The 22,710-nt window shown below is 40.4% G+C and overlaps 1 pseudogene; it reads left to right on the plus strand.

Moving 5' to 3' along the window:
- LOC147737324 (uncharacterized) overlaps nt 1-22,710 on the plus strand; it is a 57,683-nt pseudogene that overhangs the window by 9,238 nt on the left and 25,735 nt on the right.

The raw sequence follows: 22,710 nt of genomic DNA on the forward strand, positions 1-22,710 counted from the left end.
TAATCCTCGCGGTTATATGTTAACTTTGGTTTGGCTTTATCAAAACATGTTGTGTAAGGTGTCATACGATTTGGAATACTATCCTCTCGACAGTTCTGTCGACGGGGATAGCATTCCACCCCTCTAGAGGGAGACGACATGTTACTTTGCTAAAACGCGGTTGATTTTTAAAAGAGCCTCAGATCCACAAAATGGATGCTTCTGCCACAGACACATGTCTGACCTCCTGCTGCTGAACGAAACTCAGCAGAGGAGGCCTGGACAAAGGCTTTCCTGTCGCAGGGAGGTGTTACACCACCTAGACAGGAGATAGTGGATTATAGCAGGGAGGTTTGAAAGAAACCAGACAGTGCCTGGGGAGCACAAGGCTTCCCCTTGCATAATCCGGCCAAACCGGTTCTGGGGCACACCAGCCCCAGCTCCAGTGCAACCTGGACAAAGGGAAAGGGGTGTAACCACCCCCTTCCTGGGTCCCACCCATAGGGAGGGACCTAGCAGGATATCCAGCCCCCAAGATTGGTATAAGAATGGGAGCAGTGCCAAAGCACTCAGATCATCCTGAATCAACTTTAAACTAAGAAGACGACTGGACTTTGACATTCTGATGAATAGAAGACTGAAGAGCATCTCCCTTGTGGCCTAGGAGGGACACAGGCACCACCCAGCACCTCGACGTCTGCTTTGCCGCCGCCTCCCGCCGGAGCCTGAGTGCAGAGCCTGACAAGACCCAGGCTCTCAGACTTCTCACAGCCCGATCCACAGTCCCTGCAAAGAAGGGACCCGTGGAGGCACCGAGAGACGTGGGACCGGACATCTTGGAAGACCCCCGAGACGCTGACTGCGCAATACCCGAGGCACCCTCGACTCTGTGCTTTGAGGTTTGAGAAGCCCTACAACCGAGCAGCATTTGCACTAAAGATCAGCCCTCCAGCATCTCCACGATCTGCGTGGGGCTCTTTTGCTTTGTGCCACTCGACGCACCATCCCGGCCACTTGCCACGTGGTCAGCGGCCATCTTGGTGACAAAACCTAGAATTTACACTGCGGGTCTGGTTGCTCCAGACTTGCCCTCACTCCTGTTGAAAGGAGCACCCGCTCTGACCTTGCTGGTCTGAGTAATAAGCCTTTTTCACTTTCTGCGTGGCTTGCATTAGCCAAGGCCTGTTTGCTCCAATCAAGTTGCCGACACCGCCATCAGCTAGAGCTTTTGTGGGACAGCTCGTGATTGACTCCTGGACGTCTTTGACCTCTTCGTGTCCACGTGGCTGCAGAGAGAAGCAACACCTCATCACCTGTTTGCACCCGACTTTGCCTGGTTCCAATCTGGTTCCACGGTGGTCACTGGTCAGTGACTTTGAACATTGTCCCCTCTGCTTTCAGGTACTTTACGACTCTGATCAACCCTTGGATCACACCGGACACTTCTCCTTCACATCGCCTGCAGCATCTTCAGCTTTAAGCACCTAGAGCCTGCGTGACGAAACCCGACACCACTTCGACCCTATGCACCAGCTTCCTGTGGGTGAGGTAACATTGCAACGCCAGTGTTCCCACACTGGTACACACCTCTAGGGTCTGTGTCTAAAGTTTCGTCCTTCTAGGTTCAGCGGAAGTATCCTTAAACTCTCTTTGTGTAACTTTTACGCACCATTGACATTGCATTGGTGCAAGCCACGCTTTAAGCGCCGCACCCGAATCCCGCGGGCTTTTCCCGACTTCAGCATTGCTACTCCCGACTGCTCCCAGCGATTCCCTAGGCCCTAGGCCTCACCACTGTTTGATTGGTATCTCTCATACCACTTTCTTAATATATGGTTTGAATGGCCACCCGCCCTCATCCATAATTGTGCAACTTTGTATGTTATACTGTGCTTTTGATTTAACGCTTGTGCCCCTTTGCTCATAAAGAGTACTGGGGATTATTTTAAAAATAAACACATATATTTTTATATTTTTATAATATATACTTGTGTGGTATCCTTTCATTTGATATTACAGGATTGTGATTGGTAAAACAGCTCGCTTAACACGACCTCTTGAGTTAAACATTTAAGGCTGCTTAGTCTATGCTACCATTAAGATAGCATTTGTCTATAAGGTTGACTTACAACCAGACACCATAAGCGGATTGTTCGGACTGATACAAGGTGGTTCCAGAATTGGAAACATCTTATATCAGGCCAACTTCTCACATTGGTGCGCAGCGGTGCGGATTTGAGCTTGCTGTTGTTTTACCATTGCAATCTTTTTATCAAATTGAAAGATCACATCAAGTACCTTAGGTACATATAAATCAAAAGCTTAGCATATTAAGTTCTACTGAACTTAGTAGTTGTAGATTAAAGGGATTAGCACACCCTGACTACAACTCACTAGCAAGGTACAGTAGGAAAACACTTAGTGTAGGTAAGTACACCACTTGCACCTCACTAGCAGTCATGTCTGACGCAGGTGGAGCTTCAGGCTCTGTCCCTGTGACAGTTGACCTTACCAAGGCAACTTCCAGATATGACAACCTTAGCCACAAAGACTTGAGTGCCTTGTGCACTGCAAGGGGGCTAAAAAGGGGCAGAAACCCCAGCATTCCTTCCCTGATAGCCATCCTGGAAAAGGATGACTTAGATAAGGCGAGTGCAGCTCCCTTAGAGTTCGGAGATGGAGTGAACACCCCTGAGAATGAGAATACTCCAGAAGAGGAAAAAGAAGAGGAGGAAGAGGAGGAAGAGGGCTCAGAAGCAGATGAGCCTGAGGATCAGGATCAAGGGGATAACCAGGTACATGTGGGGAGGCTTAGCCAAACCAACTTGGACCTACTTGGAAATGGAGAGGGCCAGCACCTCCCCAGAGTACAAAGCAGAACTGTTCCAGGCAATAGAAGGGTGAGATCTCCCTCAGTGGATTCTCACATTTCTACTGTCTCAAGAACGTCTCAAAGGGGAATGACTTCTCCCCAGAGAAGAGAGCATAAGGCCAGGATGAGGGCTGTAGAACTCCAGATAGAGAGGGAAAAGTTAGCCCTGGCCCAAGCTAAACTTGCTTTAGCAAGGGAACAGAAAATGTGTGGCTTAGATGCCACTGGTGGCAGCAACATAACTCCGAGAGAGAAAGACAGGTCATATAATACTAGAAACCTGACAAAGATTGTGGCCCCCCTACACAGAAGGGGATGACATCCACAAGTGGATAAATGCTCTTGAGAGAGCCTGCATGGTACAGCAGGTTCCTGAGGAACAGTGGGCAGCAATCTTATGGTACTCCTTTTCAGAGAAAGGGAGAGATAAGCTCCTCACTGTCAGACATGAGGATGCTAAAAACTACAAAGTCCTGAAGAGTGCTCTAATAGATGGGTTTGGCTTAACCACTGAACAGTACAGGTTGAAGTTCAGAGACACCCAGAAGACACAGACTCAGGACTGGACTGATTTTGTAGATTGTGCAACTAAGGCTCTGGAGGGTTGGCTATATGGCAGCAAAGTACATGACTTCACAGGATTGTATAATTTGATTATGAGGGAGCAGATCCTAAGTAATTGTCAGACCCATCTCTTACAACAGCACCCGGTGGACTCAGATTTGACCTCTCTCCAAGAATTGGGAAAGAGGGCAGATAAATGGGTCAGAACCAGGATTAGGCCTAAGAATCAGGACCATAACCAGAAGAAGGAGTCTACCAAGCCTCAAGATAAGGGTGGGGATAAAAGTAAAGAAAAGACTTCCCCAGGGCCCCTGTTATGGCTGTCTTTTTGCCAGCTCTCTGGAGAAGGAGAATGATGGAGAGTGACTCCAGCCTATCACCCTCATAGCATAGGGATTAGGCCGATAGACAGGGACCCTGTCTTACAGATATAAGGGCATTTTCGTGCCATTTCCCTTAGAGTAAGGCTTATGAATTTAAGTGAGGGGTTAGATATATAAGTATTAGTCATGATTTACTCATTTGCTAACATGCCGATCTGTTTCTCATGGAGCTATGCATATTATGGGCTCCGTAGGCCTTAAGCGAGACAGACTCCATTTTGCTTTCTGCCTGGTAGCTCGAGAAGGCTTTCTAGGTTAAGAGTGATGTTTTAGTTTCAAGCTGTTGTTCGCTTGGAGAGAACCGGTTCAGGCTGACCCTTATCGAAGGAATGTATTTTTCTCCACTCCGAAGACACAACTTCAGGCTGGCCAGCTGGGAAAGTGTCCTTGGTACGGGGAGGTACAAGAATTTGGTGGGCGGCAGGTTACTGGCCGTGAATTTCCATGAAGGAACGGGCTTTGATATTAGCGAAGGTGTTAGTCTTTCAGTCAGTCAGTCCGTAGGCGGCATCTAGCCGTTAGCATCTCTACCATTATTCACTTTCATGGTGGACAAGTCGCCATCTTTGAAGTCGGAGAAAGATTTAAGACCGAAACTCTCTGAAAATAGACTGAACGAGAAGTGGCGCGGAGCGCACTAATGCAGAGAGAGAGAGAGACGGTAGCTAATTAACAGCAAGGTTCCGAGGTCCTGAGGGAGAGCAGACGAGTTTGAGCCTAGCAGTGCAGACGTGTACTTGTGACGGCTGAGGGTGACTGCAAGGCGAGCCAGGACCCAGAGACGAGACAGGAGCCTAGATGACTGCCGAGTCCCGATTTCCCATTAACCAGGTGAAGTCCGACCGATTCTTATAGTATGTGCACCCTAACTTTTATCTTTTATTCCCTTTGCAAATGTAATGCTGCATAGTAATGTGATTTATGTTTATTGTCAATAAATACCCTAATTCATATAGAATTATCGTGTACCTGGTGCTTGTGTTCGATCTTGGTAAATGGCACTCCTAGTTGAGCACTGTTTAGACGAACGGATGAGAAATCCCGATCAGACGAATAGTAACCAAATAAAGAGGGAGTGAGTGGACCTTTGATGTCATGAGCACGGAGTACATTATACAATCTGAATCCATATCCAAAGTTATTATTTTAGTTTTATCCTAAGTAGACTGCTGAGATATCATCCCACTAATGTTTCATAGGAATGTGGTCGTCGTTGATATGCGGCGTTAATGAGAGCGACGGGAGGGACACCGCCGTGTAAATCCACCAGATTGTGGCTTAAGACAAATGAGAGCGACAGGAGGGACACTGTCGTGTAGGTTTCGCAGGATCGCGAACGATTTGGAAAAGGGAGCATTGGGTTATGCAGGCCCGTGTGTAGACACGCCGGATTGTGTGTCAGATCTGCCCTGGGGTAGAACGGTCTGGGTCAGAGTGACCGCGAGGCCAACCGATGTGAATAAGATATTGTAGAAAATCCATATATGTATATTGTTATTCCCCATTCTTAGGTGCAATCTGTATATTTATCTGTATAGCTACTTATTGTGAATACGATCTAAGAAGGGAAGGTGAGTACGTTTTGGCTGGGTCATAGGGGCCCCTGGGGGCTGATCCCATCTAGACAGAAAATCCAGCCATTACAGCCCCAAAACTCCAAGGATGGGGGTGGGTCCCAAGACACTTCATCTACCCAGAAAAAGCCTTATTGTCATACCTGTAAACAGGTTGGGCATTACAAAACAGACAACTGTTGTCCCAAGAATGGCAATAAAGAGGATATACCTCCAAAGCCAGCTCCAACACCTCCTGTTACTGTCAGCAGTAATCCCCCAGGAAGTGGGAGCACACCCAGGAATCTGGGTGGGTTTACTTTTGGAGCACAGGTGGACCCTGGCCTATCCAGGTCCCCATAACCCAATAATCTTGTCTATGAGACTGGCATGGGGTTTGCCAACTTCTCTGATTGCCCAAATACCTTGAGCAAATATAGACAAGAACCCATCATCAATGGTTTGAAAGTGGAAGCATTTAGAGACACAGGGGCTAGCATCACCATGGTGGCTGACTGTATAGTCCCCTCTAAGCAACTTTTACCTGGTGCCACATACCAGGTAACAAACATTGATGGAATCCAAACAAATCATCCCATGGTAGTAGTAAGTTTCAGCTGGGGAGGTGTCACTGGCCCAAAGAGAGTGGCAGTGCCATCCAACTTGCCTGTAGACTGCCTACTTGGTAATGATTTAGAAATCTCAGCCTGGGCTGAGGTTGAACAGGAAATCCATTCTAGAATGGTAAACTCCAATGAAAAGGTTAGTGGAGCTGTAATGGCTACAGCCCCAACCCAAGATGTCCTTCTTGAAAAGGTTGGGAGGGCTGAGCAACTCTCTGCCCCATCTTTAGCAGAAGCTCTTCCTAAACAGAATAGCAAAGCTGTTATGTTAACAGCAGAAACCCAAACTGAGTCTCCTCCTGAAAAGGTTGGTGGGGCTGTGATGGCCACAGCCCAAACTCAAACCGGTATGTGTGTTGTGAAGCCTGAAATGATGGATCACTCCACCCAAACTGAGAGCATGGAGGAGGAAGAGAAATCTCCTACTTACTAGACATTAGGACAGGATCAGCCTCCTCAGGGAACTGATCTTACCCCTGATGAAGGAGCTGTCCCAGAGGTTGTTAGGCCTGGCCTGACAGAGCCTCTGATGGCAGTGGACCCTTCTTGGGTGGGACCCAGTCTGGAGCAGGTAACCTGCCCCTCTTTACCTTGCCTTAGTCAGCCCAGGGCTGCAGAGGACAAGAAGGACAGTGAGACCCAGAGGGCCCCCTGTCAAATAAAGCACCCCCATCAACAGATTGAGGGCACCAAAACTAGTAGCCCTAGTGAGGTGAAACCTTTAAAAACTCCTGAGGGAGCCCCCTTAAAAGTAGATAGGGACCTCCCACAGATGGATTCTGTTGGGCGCAGCCAAACCTGGGACCCTAAGGGCCCAAACCTGAACTGTCCCTCCAGCAAGCCAAACAGAGGGACCCAGCCTCCAGCTTTAGGTAGCCAGAGGCTGACCCTGAGAGCACAGCGCAACTCAGTTGAAGAAAGAAAGGCACACATGGTGGAAGATAATTGGAGGAAGCTGAGCCCCAAAGTAGTGGAGCCTCACTTCAATACTCCATATCCAAACCAGCCTTTAACTTTGCTTACACACACCCAAGGTAGTGATTCCCTATGGTGGAGACCCTCTAATACCCAAAGGGTGAGGGACTGCTTAGTGGACCATGAGACAGGGGGTACCCATGCTAGTGCAGGTACTTCCTTATATGGCCACTCAGGCAATATAGGCTTACCTGGCCAAGGATAGCCTTATCTCCTTTCGTTTGGGGGGGTTGTGTAGGAAGGTGGCTACCTGACTATGGTTACCCCAGATTTTTTTGCCTTGTGTTTAGCTGGTTTTCGACTTAGTTGGCCTGGTTCCCTGCTAATCAGGGCCCCAGGCTATCTGCTCTCTCTGTAAAATGGATTCAATGTACCCTAGGTGCATAACTAGATTGACTTGGGTCACCTTATCAGCCCCTGTACAGAGCACTATAGGTGCCCAGGGCATAGGTGCATCCAAGGCCTACCAGGGGCTGCAGCATATCTTTTGCCACCCCTGGCTGGCTATCTAAAATTGACACAACTGGCTGATCACTAAGCTGGGGCAAGGTGGTGTAATTACCCCTTGCTTAGATATAGTACACCTATATTTAAACCTAACTGGACACATATAAACCTATAAGCACTCCTATGGCAGGCCTTAACAATCCTGGAGGCAGAGTGCGTGGTTTAATGTGAGATGGGACTCTAGCATGAGCTGAGCCTGTCTGCAGCTGTCGGGACCAATTCCCTTAGCTATTCCGGGATAATGCCAAACCATATACTATTAAGTGCATTATAATCCTCGCGGTTATATGTTAACTTTGGTTTGGCTTTATCAAAACATGTCGTGTAAGGTGTCATATGATTTGGAATACTATCCCCTCGACAGTTCTGTCGACGGGGATAGCATTCCACCCCTCTAGAGGGAGACGACATGTTACTTTGCTAAAACGCGGTTGATTTTTAAAAGAGCCTCAGATCCTCAAAATGGATGCTTCTGCCACAGACACATGTCTGATCTCCTGCTGCTGACCGAAACTCAGCAGAGGTGGCCTGGACAAAGGCTTTCCTGTCGCAGGGTGGTGTCACACCACCCCAGACAGGAGATAGTGGATTATAGCAGGGAGGTTTGAAAGAAACCAGACAGTGCCTGGGGAGCACAAGGCTTCCCCTTGCATAATCTGGCCAAACCGGTTCTGGGGCACACCAGCCCCAGCTCCAGTGCGACCTGGACAAAGGGAAAGGGGTGTAACCACCCCCTTCCTGGGTCCCACCCATAGGAGGGGACCTAGCAGGATATCCAGCCCCCAAGATTGGTATAAGAATGGGAGCAGTGCCAAAGCACTCAGATCATCCTGAATCAACTTTAAACTAAGAAGACGACTGGACTTTGACATTCTGATGAATAGAAGACTGAAGAGCATCTCCCTTGTGGCCTAGGAGGGGTCACCCTGTGAACACAGGCACCATCCAGCACCTCGACGTCTGCTTTGCCGCCGCCTCCCGCCGGAGCCCGAGTGCAAAGCCTGACAAGACCCAGGCTCCCAGACTTTTCACAGCCCAATCCACAGTCCCTGCAAAGAAGGGACCCGTGGAGGCACCGAGAGACGTGGGACTGGACATCTTGGAAGACCCCTGAGACGCTGACTGCGCAGCATCTGAGGAACCCTTGACTCTGTGCTTTGGGGTTTGAGCAGCCCCACAACCGAGCAGCATTTGCACCAAAGATCAGCCCTCCAGCATCTCAATGATCTGCGTGGGGCCCTTTTGCTTTGTGCCACTTGACGCGCCATCCCGGCCACTTGCCACGTGGTCAGCGGCCATCTTGGCAACGAAACCTACAATTTACACTGCGGGTCTGGTTGCTCCAGGCATGCCCTCGCTCCTGTAGAAAGGAGCACCCGCTCTGACCTTGCTGGTCTGAGTAATAAGCCTTTTTCACTTTCTGCGTGGCTTGCATTAGACAAGGCATGTTTGCTCCAATCAAGTTGCCGACACCGCCATCAGCTGAAACCTTTGTGAGCAGCTCGTGATCGACTCCTGGACGCCCTTGACCTCTTCGTGTCCACGTGTCTGCAGAGAGAAGCAACACCTCATCACCTGTTTGCACCCGACTTTGCCTGGTTCCAATCTGGTTCCACGGTGGTCACTGGTCAGTGACTTTGAACATTGTCCCCTCTGCTTTCAGGTACTTTACGACTCTGATCCACCCTTGGATCACACCGGACACTTCTCCTTCACATCGCCTGCAGCATCTTCAGCCTCAAGCACCCAGAGCCTGCGTGACGAAACCCGACGCCACTTCGACCCTACGCACCCGCTTCCTGTGGGTGAGGTAACATTACAAAGCCAGTGTTCCCACACTGGTACACACCTCTAGGGTCTGTGTCTAAAGTTTCGTCCTTCTAGGTTCAGCGGAAGTATCTTTAAACTCTCTTTGTGTAACTTTTACGCACCATTGACATTGCATTGGTGCAAGCCGCGCTTTAAGCGTTGCACCCGAATCCCGCGGGCTTTTCCCGACTTCAGCATTGCTAGTCCTGACTGCTCCCAGCGATTCTCTAGGCCCTAGGCCTTACCACTGTTCGATTGGTATCTCTTATACCACTTTCTTAATATATGGTTTGAGTGGCCACCCGCCCATATCCATAATTGTGCAACTTTGTATGTTATACTCTGCTTTTGATTTAACGCTTGTGCCCCTTTGCTCATAAAGAGTACTGGGGATTATTTTAGAAATAAACACATATATTTTTATAATATATACTTGTGTGGTGTCCTTTCATTTGATATTACAGGATTGTGATTGGTAAAACAGCTCGCTTAGCACAACCTCTTGAGTTTAGCCTTTAAGGCTGCTTAGTCCATGCTACCATTAAGATAGCTTGTCTATAAGGTTGACTTACAACCAGACACCATAAGGGAATTGTTTGGACTGATACAAGGTGGTTCCAGAATTGTAAACATCATATATCAGGCCAACTTCTCACAAATACCATAAAAGTTGCATCTTGGAATGCAGCGGGTCTTAGGAGCAAGCTAGATTGCAGTAAATGGGGGACCTTCATAGACAAATATGATTTAATATTATTCCAGAAAACCTAGGCAATGGAGGAGTTAAGGCGAGCAGGTTATGTGAGCTTTTCCAAACCTGCTGTGCCTGCAGTGCGAGGTGGAGCCTCGGGGGCTTACAATCTGAATTGCCACCTATTTAGGTTGCTCAGCAAGGGAGATTGAGATGGGGTCCCATGACCTTCTGTGTGTATTGCTGAGATTCACCTCTGCTAGAACTCTAGTTTTGGCTAATGTATTCTCAAGAGCAGTCAGTAGGAGTCAAGCATCCCCACCAGTGGAGCAATTATCAATTCTCCTGTCTTTCCCTCACATAGCACAACCTCAAGATTATAGGGGGTGACTTTAATTGCCACTTTGAGCCACTGTGCATTAGACTGAGCGAGTCCTTAGATGAAGAAGTTAGGCAGTGGGCAATACCTGCTACAACTGTACCCCTCTAATGGCTTTCAACGGGCAAGCAACATCAGATGAATGTGGCAACCCTGTGTTTAATCGGGCCGGGTCCATGTCCATAATTGATTATGTGTTAGTGGATGCAAAAATGTGGACTCAGTACTAGATTTTGGTATTTTACCACGCTATGATAGCGACCATTATGGCTCAGTATTATACCTGCTAGTGCAAGATGGGAATATACAGAGGAAACACAAGGACCCATTCGATGCTAGATTGCTTCTGTCAACATCACAGAGATGCATACATTGGGCCAAAATACAGGAGTCCCCTAAATCTATTACCATCATTTGCAACGGATATATGATGTTACAACGCATACTGTTACAACGCATACCGTTACAACGCGGATGTTACAACGCAAATACTACTACAACGCATGTTTTTACAACGAGTACTATTACAACGCAAAATAGTACTTTAATAGGAAAAGTACCATTACAACGCAACATTTAACAACGTGAACCATTACAACGCATATATATATTAAAAAATTTCTTTGTAAAATAAAACCTGGCACGGGATGCAGGGAAAATAGGGGTTTTGGGTGGGTAAGTGTTTTAAAAAACGGCATGAAAAGCTACCTTATTAATACGAATTCCATTTATTTATTTATTTAAAAATTACTCGAGTATTAATTTTCATTATAATTTAATAAAATATAACTCATAATTTTTAAAAAATCACATATAAATATATATTTTTAATTTCTTTGTAAAATAAAACCTGGCACGGGATGCAGGGAAAATAGGGGTTTTGGGTGGGTAAGTGTTTTAAAAAACGGCATGAAAAGCTACCATATTATTACGATTTCCATTTATTTATTTATTTAAAAAATACTCGAGTATTAATTTTCATTATAATTTAATAAAATATAACTCATCCTTTTTAAAAAATCACATATAAATATATATTTTTAATTTCTTTGTAAAATAAAACCTGGCACGGGATGCAGGGAAAATAGGGGTTTTGGGTGGGTAAGTGTTTTAAAAACGGCATGAAAAGCTACCATATTATTACGATTTCCATTTATTTATTTATTTAAAAATTACTCGAGTATTAATTTTCATTATAATTAATTAAATTAATACTCATACTTTTTATAAAATCACATATTATGTATTATTTCTTTTATAAAATAAAACCTGTCCACAAACCCAGGGAAAATAGGGGTTTTGGGTGGGTAAGTATATTAAAAAAACGGCATGAACAAGTAACATATTATTACGATTACCATTTTTTTAATTATTAAATAAGTACTCGAGTATTTAAATTCATAATCGAGTAATTACAACAGTATTTCGATAAGTAAAAATAAAAACAATTAACTTACTGCCTTTCTATGAATCAAAAATATAATCATTCTTATTCTTTTACACGATTTGTAAGTATTCGGATACAAGAAACATATATATAGTATTCATGGACGCCATTTTGCATAAGTATCACAATAATGAGTCCTACTATTATTTCAATTATTTCATACCACAACATAATACCCAAAATGGATGCCAAAACGGCAAACATAACGGAATATAAACGTCTTTAAATGGATTTATAAATTATATGTTCTCAGAGAACTAAATGTAAAATTTTAAACGATTCCCAACACATATTTTTACGATTATTTTTGTTATACTACACCAAACTTATAAATAGTACTGAGACACCATTTTGAAATTAGTTGATCCTCAACTACCCGAGAGAGCAGACGTGAGATTGCACTCTGTGAACTTTTCACCCTGTCATCCCATCGATATCTCTTACTCTACATAATAGTACGAATACCAACTATTTTCAAGTAAGTAAAGTGTTCGGAAAACGATAACACCATAAATAATAGTCATGTTAAATAAATAACTACTATATTAATATTAGCTATATTTAATTAATGGAAATGTAAGAAAAATATTCCTGTGAATAAAGAAATATAAATAAATAATGCCATGTTTTAAAAATACGTCCACTATAAAGTACAACAAAAATTATTTAATTAATAATTTCATGAATAAAACGTGATTTTATTATAATACAATAGTATTAATATGTTACTTATTTATTATATTTCTCTTAGAAATCTATTCAGAACGGTTACAAACGAATCCCGTGTATATTTCATTCATTTTTTAAAGGGACCGGTTTTCGAAAATTAAAATAAGGTACATCATTATTTCTATGAATAAAAGTTTATTATTTATTAATTGTAAATCGCCGCATTAGGATTAACATTTAAAAAATATTTTGATAAAAGCGATACTACATGTAAATTAAATCTTGATACATAATTAGACTGAAAAAAATTTCAACACCTATTAAAAAGGTAATCTAAATGTTTCTAAAAGAACTAAACACTGCAATTCAAAGGCAAAAAATAAATCAGTATACACGGATTAAAAAAAAATATTATTTGTTTTTAATAAAATTTCAGAAAAACACACCAATCCCAGTAAGAAATAAATCGTATAGCAAGTCGAAGGACACATTTCCACTATTCAAAAAACCAAACCGAAAAGTAAGTGAAAAACTGATTACGAAATAAATGTATTAATTCTACATAAACAATAAATAATGCTAGCGATATCAAACTGGTTATACATCTACAAACTCTAATAGCTAATTGCAGCAAGGCAAAAAAAATGTAGAACAGTGCTACAGTATACTTTTCTTTGTTTCAGGACTCCATCTAACCAAAACTTAGGCAACCTCGAGGAAAACCTACACAAGGACACCGGGACACATTTCTTCAAATTAAAGAACAAAAACACTAATAGTAAGTGAAATACAGTATTCCAGATACATATATAAGTCATGCATAAGCAGTAATAAATAACACATAGTATATATGAACAGAAACTGGAAAATGCAACAGTAGAAAAAGTGCTGGATAGTTTAGAGATTCCAACTCCTGGAAAGTGCAACAGTAGGGAAAGTGCAGGATACTCAACAGGTGTAAATTACTATTGCAACTCCAACTAAGTGCTATAGTAAGGAAAGTGCTGGATAGTCTACAGGTATAAATTACTATTCCAACTCGGAGAAAGTGCTACAGTAGGGAAAGTGCTGGATAGTCTACAGGTATAAATTACTATTCCAACTCGGAGTAAGTGCAACAGTAGGGAAAGTGCTGGATAGTCGAGAGGTGTAAATTACTATTCCAACTCCTGGAAAGTGCAACAGTAGGGAAAGTGCTGGATAGTCTAGAGGTGTAAATTACTATTCCATCTCCGACTAAGTGCTACAGTAAGCAAAGTGCTGGATAGTCTACAGGTATAAATTACTATTCCAACTCCGAGTAAGTGCTACAGTAGGGAAAGTGCTGGATAGTGTAGAAGTGTAAATTACTATTCCAACTCCTCTAAAGTGCAACAGTAGGGAAAGTGCTGGATAGTCTAGAGGTGTAAATTACTATTCCAGCTCCGACTAAGTGCTACAGTAGGGAAAGTGCTAGATTTTCTAGAGGTATAAATTACTAATCCAAACCCTGGTAAGTGCAACAGAAAAGAAAGTGGTGGATACTCTAAAAGCTTAAATTATCATTACTTTTCCTGGTAAGTGCTACAGTAGTGAAAGTGCTGGAAACTGTAAAGTTGTCATTTACTATCCCAGATACATATAAATGCTACAATACACAAAGAACTGTGGAATCCAGAGACCAAAATTGTATTTCTCTATTTACATGAGTACTGCTATAAATAAAGTGCAGAGAAAGTGGTAAAGTAAACTTCAATATAAAACCACATGCCTGTGATCAAAACCTGAAAAATCAGCCTCCTCCAAAATTATGTGTCACACATTTTCACACATACTTTTCTTTTTTTCAGGACTCCATCTAACCAAAACTTGGGCAACCTCGAGGAAAACCTACACAAAGACACCAGGACACATTTCTTCAAATTAAAGATCAAAAACACTAATAGTAAGTGAAATACAGTTTTCAAGATACATATATAAGTCATGCATAAGCAGTAATAAATAACACATAGTATATATGAACAGCTCCTGGAAAGTGCAACAGTATGTAAAGTGCTAGATAGTCCAGAGGTGTAAATTACTATTCCAACTCCTGAAAAGTACAACAATAGGGAAAGTGCTGGATAGTCTAGAGGTGTAAATTACTATTCCTACTCCTGGAAAGTGCAACAGTAGGGAAAGTGCTGGATAGACTAGAGGTGTAAATTACTATGCCAGCTCCGACTAAGTGCTACAGTAGGGAAAGTGCTAGATTTTCTAGAGGTATAACATAGGATTGCTTTTCCTGGTAAGTGCTACAGTAGTGAAAGTGCTGGAAAGTGTAAAGTTGAAATTTACTATCCCAGATACATATAAATGCTACAAAACACAAAGGACTGTGGAATCCAGAGGCCAAAATTGCATTTCTCTCTTTACATGAGTACTGCTATAAATAAAGTGCAGAGAAAGTGGTAAAGTAAACTTCAATATGATATCTCATGCCTGTGATGAAAACCTGAAAAATAAGTCTCCTCCAAAATTATGTGTCACACATTTTCACACATACTTTTCTTTGTTTCAGGACTCCATCTAACCAAAACTTGGGCAACCTCGAGGAAAACCTACACAAGGACACCGGGACACATTTCTTCAAATTAAAGATCAAAAACACTAATAGTAAGTGAAATACAGTTTTCCAGATACATATAAAAGTCATGCATAAGCAGTAATGATTAACACATAGTATATATGAACAGCTTCGAGTAAGTGCAACAGTAGGGAAAGTGCTGGATAGTCTAGAGATGTAAATTACTATTCCAACTCCTGGAAAGTGCAACAGTAGGGAAAGTGCAGGATACTCAACAGGTGTAAATTACTATTCCAACTCCGACTAAGTGCTACAGTAAGGAAAGTGCTGGATAGTCTACAGGTATAAATTACTATTCCAACTCGGAGTAAGTGCTACAGTAGAGAAAGTGCTGGATAGTCTAGAGGTGTAAATTTCTATTCCAACTCCTGAAAAGTGCAACAGTAGGGAAAGTGCTGGATAGTCTAGAGGTGTAATTTACTATTCCAACTCCTGGAAAGTGCAACAGTATGGAAAGTGCTGGATAGACTAGAGGTGTAAATTACTATTCCAGCTCCGACTAAGTGCTACAGTAAGGAAAGTGCTAGATTTTCTAGAGGTATAACATAACATTGCTTTTCCTGGTAAGTGCTACAGTAGTGAAAGTGCTGGAAAGTGTAAAGTTGAAATTTACTATCCCAGATACATATAAATGCTACAATACACAAAGGACTGTGGAATCCAGAGGCCAAAATTGCATTTCTCTCTTTACATGAGTACTACTATAAATAAAGTGCAGAGAAAGTGGTAAAGTAAACTTCAATATGATATCTCATGCCTGTGATCAAAACCTGAAAAATCAGTCTCCTCCAAAATTATGTGTCACACATTTTCACACATACTTTTCTTTGTTTCAGGACTCCATCTAACCAAAACTTGGGCAACCTCGAGGAAAACCTACACAAGGACACCGGGACACATTTCTTCAAATTAAAGATCAAAAACACTAATAGTAAGTGAAATACAGTTTTCCAGATACATATATAAGTCATGCATAAGCAGTAATGAAAAACACATAGTATATATGAACAGCTCCGAGTAAGTGCAACAGTAGGGAAAGTGCTGGATAATCTAGAGATGTAAATTACTATTCCAACTCCTGGAAAGTGCAACAGTAGGGAAAGTGCAGGATACTCAACAGGTGTAAATTACTATTCCAACTCCGACTAAGTGCTACAGTAAGGAAAGTGCTGGATAGTCTACAGGTATAAATTACTATTCCAACTCGGAGTAAGTGCTACAGTAGAGAAAGTGCTGGATAGTCTAGAGGTGTAAATTTATATTCCAACTCCTGAAAAGTGCAACAGTAGGGAAAGTGCTGGATAGTCTAGAGGTGTAATTTACTATTCCAACTCCTGGAAAGTGCAACAGTAGGGAAAGTGCTGGATAGACTAGAGGTGTAAATTACTATTCCAGCTCCGACTAAGTGCTACAGTAGGGAAAGTGCTAGATTTTCTAGAGGTATAAAATAACATTGCTTTTCCTAGTAAATGCTACAGTAGTGAAAGTGCTGGAAACTGTAAAGTTGTCATTTACTATCCCAGATACATATAAATGCTACAATACACAAAGGACTGTGGAAACCAGAGGTCAAAATTGTATTTCTCTATTTACATGAGTACTGCTATAAATAAAGTGCAGAGAAATTGGTAAAGTAAACTTCAATATGATATCTCATGCCTGTGATCAAAACCTGAAAAATAAGTCTCCTCCAAAATTATGTGTCACACATTTTCACACATACTTTTCTTTGTTTCAGGACTCCATCTAACCAAAACTTGGGCAACCTCGAGGAAAACCTACACAAAGACACCAGGACACATTTCTTCAAAGTAAAGATCCAAAACACTAATAGTAAGTAAAAGACAGTTTTCCAGATACATATATAAGTCATGCATAAGCAGTAATGAATAACACAAAGTATATAAGAACAGCTCCTAAAAAAGCAAAAGTAGAAAAAGTTCTGGATAGTCTAGAGGTGTACATTACTATTCCAACTCCTGAAAAGTGCAACAGTAGGGAAAGTGCTGGATAGTCTAGAGGTGTAAATTACTATTCCAGCTCCGACCAAGTGCTACAGTAGGGAAAGTGCTGGATAGTCTAAAGGTGTAAATTACTATTCCAACTCCTGGAAAGTGCAACAGTATGGAAAGTGCTAGATAGTCCAGAGGTGTAAATTACTATTCCAACTCCTGAAAAGTGCAACAGTATGGAAAGTGCTGGATAGTCTAGAGGTGTAAATTACTATTCCAACTCCTGGAAAGTGCAACAGTAGGGAAAGTGCTGGATAGTCTAGAGGTCTAAATTACTATTCCAGCTCCGACTAAGTGCAACAGTAGTGAAAGTGCTAGATTTTCTAGAGGTATAAATTACTAATCCAAACCCTGGTAAGTGCAACAGTAGTGAAAGTGCAAGATACTCTAAAAGCGTAAATTAGCATTGCTTTTCCTGGTAAGTGCTACAGTAGTGAAAGTGCTGGAAACTGCAAAGTTGAAATTTACTATCCCAGATACATATAAATGCTACAATACACAAAGGACTGTGAAATCCAGAGGCCAAAATTGCATTTCTCTCTTTACATGACTACTGCTATAAATAAAGTGCAGAGAAAGTGGTAAAGTAAACTTCAATATGATATCTCATGCCTGTGATGAAAACCTGAAAAATCAGTCTCCTCCAAAATTATGTGTCACACATTTTCACACATACTTTTCTTTGTTTCAGGACTCCATCTAACCAAAACTTGGGCTACCTCGAGGAAAACCTACACAAGGACACCGGAACACATTTCTTCAAATTAAAGATCAAAAACACTAATAGTAAGTAAAATACAGTTTTCCAGATACATATATAAATCATGCATAAGCAGTAATGAATAACACATAGTATATATGAACAGCTCCTGGAATGTGCAACAGTAGAAAAAGTGCTGGATAGTCTATAGATGTAAATTACTATTCCAACTCCTGGAAAGTGCAACAGTAGGGAAAGTGCAGGATACTCAACAGGTGTAAATTACTATTCCAACTCTGACCAAGTGCTACAGTAGGGAAAGTGCTGGATAGTCTAGAGGTATAAATTACTATTCCAACTCCTGGTAAGTGCTACAGTAGGGAAAGTGCTAGATAGTCTAGAGGTATAAATTACTATTCCAACTCGGAGTAAGTGCAACAGTAGGGAAAGTGCTGGATAGTGTAGAGGTGTAAATTACTATTCCAACTCCTGGAAAGTGCAACAGTAGGGAAAGTGCAGGATACTCAACAGGTGTAAATTACTATTCCAACTCTGACCAAGTCCTACAGTAGGGAAAATGCTGGATAGTCTAGAGGTATAAATTACTATTCCAACTCCTGGTAAGTGCAACAGTAGAGAAAGTGCTGGATAGTCTAGAGGTGTAAATTACTATTCCAACTCCTGGAAAGTGCAACAGTAGGGAAAGTGCTGGATAGTGTAGAGGTGTAAATTACTATTCCAACTCCTGGAAAGTACAACAGTAGGGAAAATGCTGGATAGTCTACAGGTATAAATTACTATTCCAACTCCGAGTAAGTGCAACAGTAGGGAAAGTGCTGGATAGTCTAGAGGTGTAAATTACTATTCCAACTCCTGGAAAGTGCAACAGTAGGGAAAGTGCAGGATACTCAACAGGTGTAAATTACTATTCCAACTCTGACCAAGTGCTACAGTAGGGAAAGTGCTGGATAGTCTAGAGGTATAAATTACTATTCCAACTCCTGGTAAGTGCAACAGTAGAGAAAGTGCTGGATACTCAACAGCTGTAAATTACTATTCCAACTCCTGGTAAGTGCAACAGTAGAGAAAGTGCTGGATAGTCTAGAGGTGTAAATTACTATTCCAACTCCTGGAAAGTGCTACAGTTGGGAAAGTGCTGGATAGTGTAGAGGTGTAAATTACTATTCCAACTCCTGGAAAGTGCAACAGTAGGGAAAGTGCAGGATAGTCAACAGATAAAAATTACTATTCCAACTCCAACTAAGTGCTACAGTAAGGAAAGTGCTGGATAGTCAAGAGGCCTAAATTACTTTCCCAACTCCTGATAACTACAACAGAACAAAAAGTGCACGATAGTCCAAAAGCCTAACTTAGTATCCAAACTACTGGTAATTACAGCAATAAATAAACAGCTAGCAAGTGAAAGAACATGTAAAGTGTGCAAGATACAATACAAATAAACAATATTTAAAGTTTAGCAAAATGAAAACTGCATACAAATTCTTTGTTTTCAATTTTTATATTTCAAATATTAAAACAATTATTTTTTCTTTTCAGAAAATGTCTTCACAACAACAAGCAGCTAAATATATTCCTTCCAGAAAAGGAAAACAATTATTAGCTCATCAAGGTTACATTTATTGTAAGGATAGGTTAAGTAATCCACGGATTCATTGGAGATGCGTGCAATACCATACAACTCGTTGCAGCGGCAGAGCGGTTACGGTCAATGATATTATTGTAAGGACAACTGACCATAACCACTCTGCCTCTGCAATGGAAGTTGATGTTAGAGAAACTGTGAATGAGATGAAAGCTATTGCAAGCACCTCCAATGAATCCACGGGCTCTATTTTGAGACAGGTTGCACAACATGTCCCTACTCATATTGCTAGCAATATTCCCAACGTTCATAATTTGCGAAGAATTATACAAAGACAAAAGCAGGCAAGTAACACTCAAACAAACACACCTCACACCTTTTCTGACATCGTTATTCCTCCTGAACTTACTATTACTTTTTCTAATGAACCTTTCCTCCTGCATGACAACGAAAACCCTCTTAAGCGCATCTTAATTTTTAGTTCCCCACGCAACCTTGTTAAACTTGAATCCAGTGAAATTTGGATGATGGATGGGACGTTTAAAAGCACGCCCCATCCATTCACCCAAATTTATACTATTCATGGCAAAATTAATAATAGTGTAATACCCCTAGTATATAGTTTGCTGCCTGATAAGACTTCAGCAACTTACACAGAATTATTATCTGTGATTAAATCCAAAACAAACCAAAGTCCTAGGAAAATTATTATCGATTTTGAATTGAGTATGATCAATGTGATCACCAAACTGTACACGGATACCCAAATTCAAGGGTGTTTTTTCCACTTTTCCCAGGCATTCTGGCGTAAATTACAAAAAACACCCTTAGTTACTGAATACTCAACGGACAGCAAACTACAAGTCGAATTAAAAAAATTAACTGCTCTTTGTTTTGTCCCTCCCGAAAGTGTAGACGAGTACTACACTGCAATTACAGAATCAGATTATTATTTAACAAACGAAGATAAATTGGCACCCATTTTAAATTATATGGAAGACACATGGATTGGACACCTAGGCAGATCGGGTCGCAGGAGGAAGCCACGTTTCCATGTGCAGTGGTGGAACTGTTATTCGAGTTGCCTAGAGGGAGAGGCAAAAACAAATAATGCCATTGAGGGATGGCATAACTCCTTCAATCATGTAATTGGTAAACCCCACCCTAATTTCTATTCATTTCTGGAAACTTTGAAGAAGGAGCAAAGTTTCCAAGAAATGAGACTTTCACAAACTCTCACTGGTAGTCTAAACTCACGGATTACCCAAAGAACTAAGGATATGTCTGAACGACTATTGGCACTATTACAACAATTTTCGTTGTGTGTGGCTTTAGATTACCTTGAGAATCTAGCTAACATCCTTTCTTTTTAAACTATTATTTACATTACTTTCCTGCTTTTACCAAAATTAAATATTTTTCTAATTTGAATTGGTTAAAACAGTATTCCTTAAACATTTTTTAATATTTGATGTTGGGTCATTTTTCCTCGTTTTTATTTTTTAAACATTTTTTGAAAAAAAAATCCCTTACATGAGATATTTTGTTAATTTTTGAATCACATAAAACTTTTGAAAAAAATAGCAGAATCAATATTTTCCCCTAAAAAAACATTGGGGACTGCATTTTTAAATAATAGGAAATTACAGTGCAAATAAAAAAAATGCATTTTCATTTTTTTCCAAAACTCTACTATGAAAACCACACCTTAAAATGAATGATTAAAATATTTATATAATCAAAATATTGATATTTCCATAGTTCCACATCAAGTGCTTATTCCTACAACATGTAACCATACATAGAAAAATTATTTTTAATTTTTCTTTGTTGGCTTCAGAAAGTGACAAACAATCTAACCTTGTCATCTTTATTAAACTCCATGACCTATTTTTATAAATTCAAAATTCTCAACTCCTCCTCATACAAAAAATACGGACTTCAACTAAATTAAATACAAATCAACAAACATCAATTGAGCCTTTAAAACTAATCAAAAAAAAATATACAAAGGCTCCAAAATTTTGGCTATCATATTTTCTAAGAAAAAACAAAGCTAAAATTTTTTCCAAATTTATACAAAACAACTAAAATGTAACCAATATAATCAATCAGATAATCAATTATTCGCAAATAAACCCTAGATCAAGATCTTCTGAAAATACAAATTAGAATCAAAGAAGCACCAAGATAACATTGGAAATATCTTTATTAACATTCATATAATATTTTAACAACATAGCAACTAACTTTCTCAAACTCCATATTTCCAAACTGTAATATCTTTCGAAAATGCATTTTATTACTTTGCATACATAAATACAATTTGAAATATTTGATATAGTTTTCGAAACCCTTTTTCAAGTTTTCATTCTACTAAATCAACTAAATCTTACTTTAATTATATTTAGCGATGTTCCCCACGCCCACCGACCCAACATCGGCATATTCTAACAATACGAGTAGCGACATGTTGTTTATTTAACATTTTTTTTATTTCGAGCAACCTCTACTTAACTTATCCTTACAATAAATGTAAATCTTTTATTATTTAACTTTATTAGTTAGTATTAAATTGTTTTCCTACCTGATCGTAGTTCAGCGTCCTGCTGCTTCCTGCTGCTTCCAGCTCCGATGACCCACAAAATGGCCGACGACGCACGCGTATACGTAATAACGTCAGGATATGCTGCAACAATAAACAAAGGACTACTGTACATTGTAATATAATACAATTTCTAAATAAATATTATTTTTATATATGATTACATGTATATGTAAAAATTTTCAAAAATATACATAAAATGTAAAAAAAACGGAAGAATTTTTTAATATATTTTATATGTAATAAAAACTTATTTTTACAATCAAATACATATCTCTTCGTTTTTATTTAATTCATATAATGTATCTTAACTTTTATAATACAATGTAAATTATATACTTCCTTACTATACCTGTTTTCTTCTTTCTTTTCCGCTTTTTTCCTCCTCTTTCCTTTCGTTTCCTTTACATTAATTCCGAACCGCTCTACATATCTAGATCTATCATGAAAATAAATGAAGGACAAATGTATCCATAGAAAACAATGGTAAAGCGTGGGAACGGAAAAATTAATATAAGTATATCACAAATAAAATCAATAATAAATTAATTTCATTTAAAAACATTAAACTTAATAAAATCTAAATGTATAAAACATTTTATTTAAATTTAATTAAACTAAATTAGAACGTAAACTTTTTCCAATATATTTTAAATGTAATAAATTAAAATAAACATATATCCATATATAATAATTATTAAAATTAAAAATAAAACAAAGTAAAATTAATGTAA

Source organism: Lissotriton vulgaris, chromosome 1_1 (genome assembly GCF_964263255.1).
Source record: "Lissotriton vulgaris chromosome 1_1, aLisVul1.2, whole genome shotgun sequence".
In the NCBI taxonomy this organism is placed as follows: Eukaryota; Metazoa; Chordata; class Amphibia; order Caudata; family Salamandridae; genus Lissotriton; species Lissotriton vulgaris.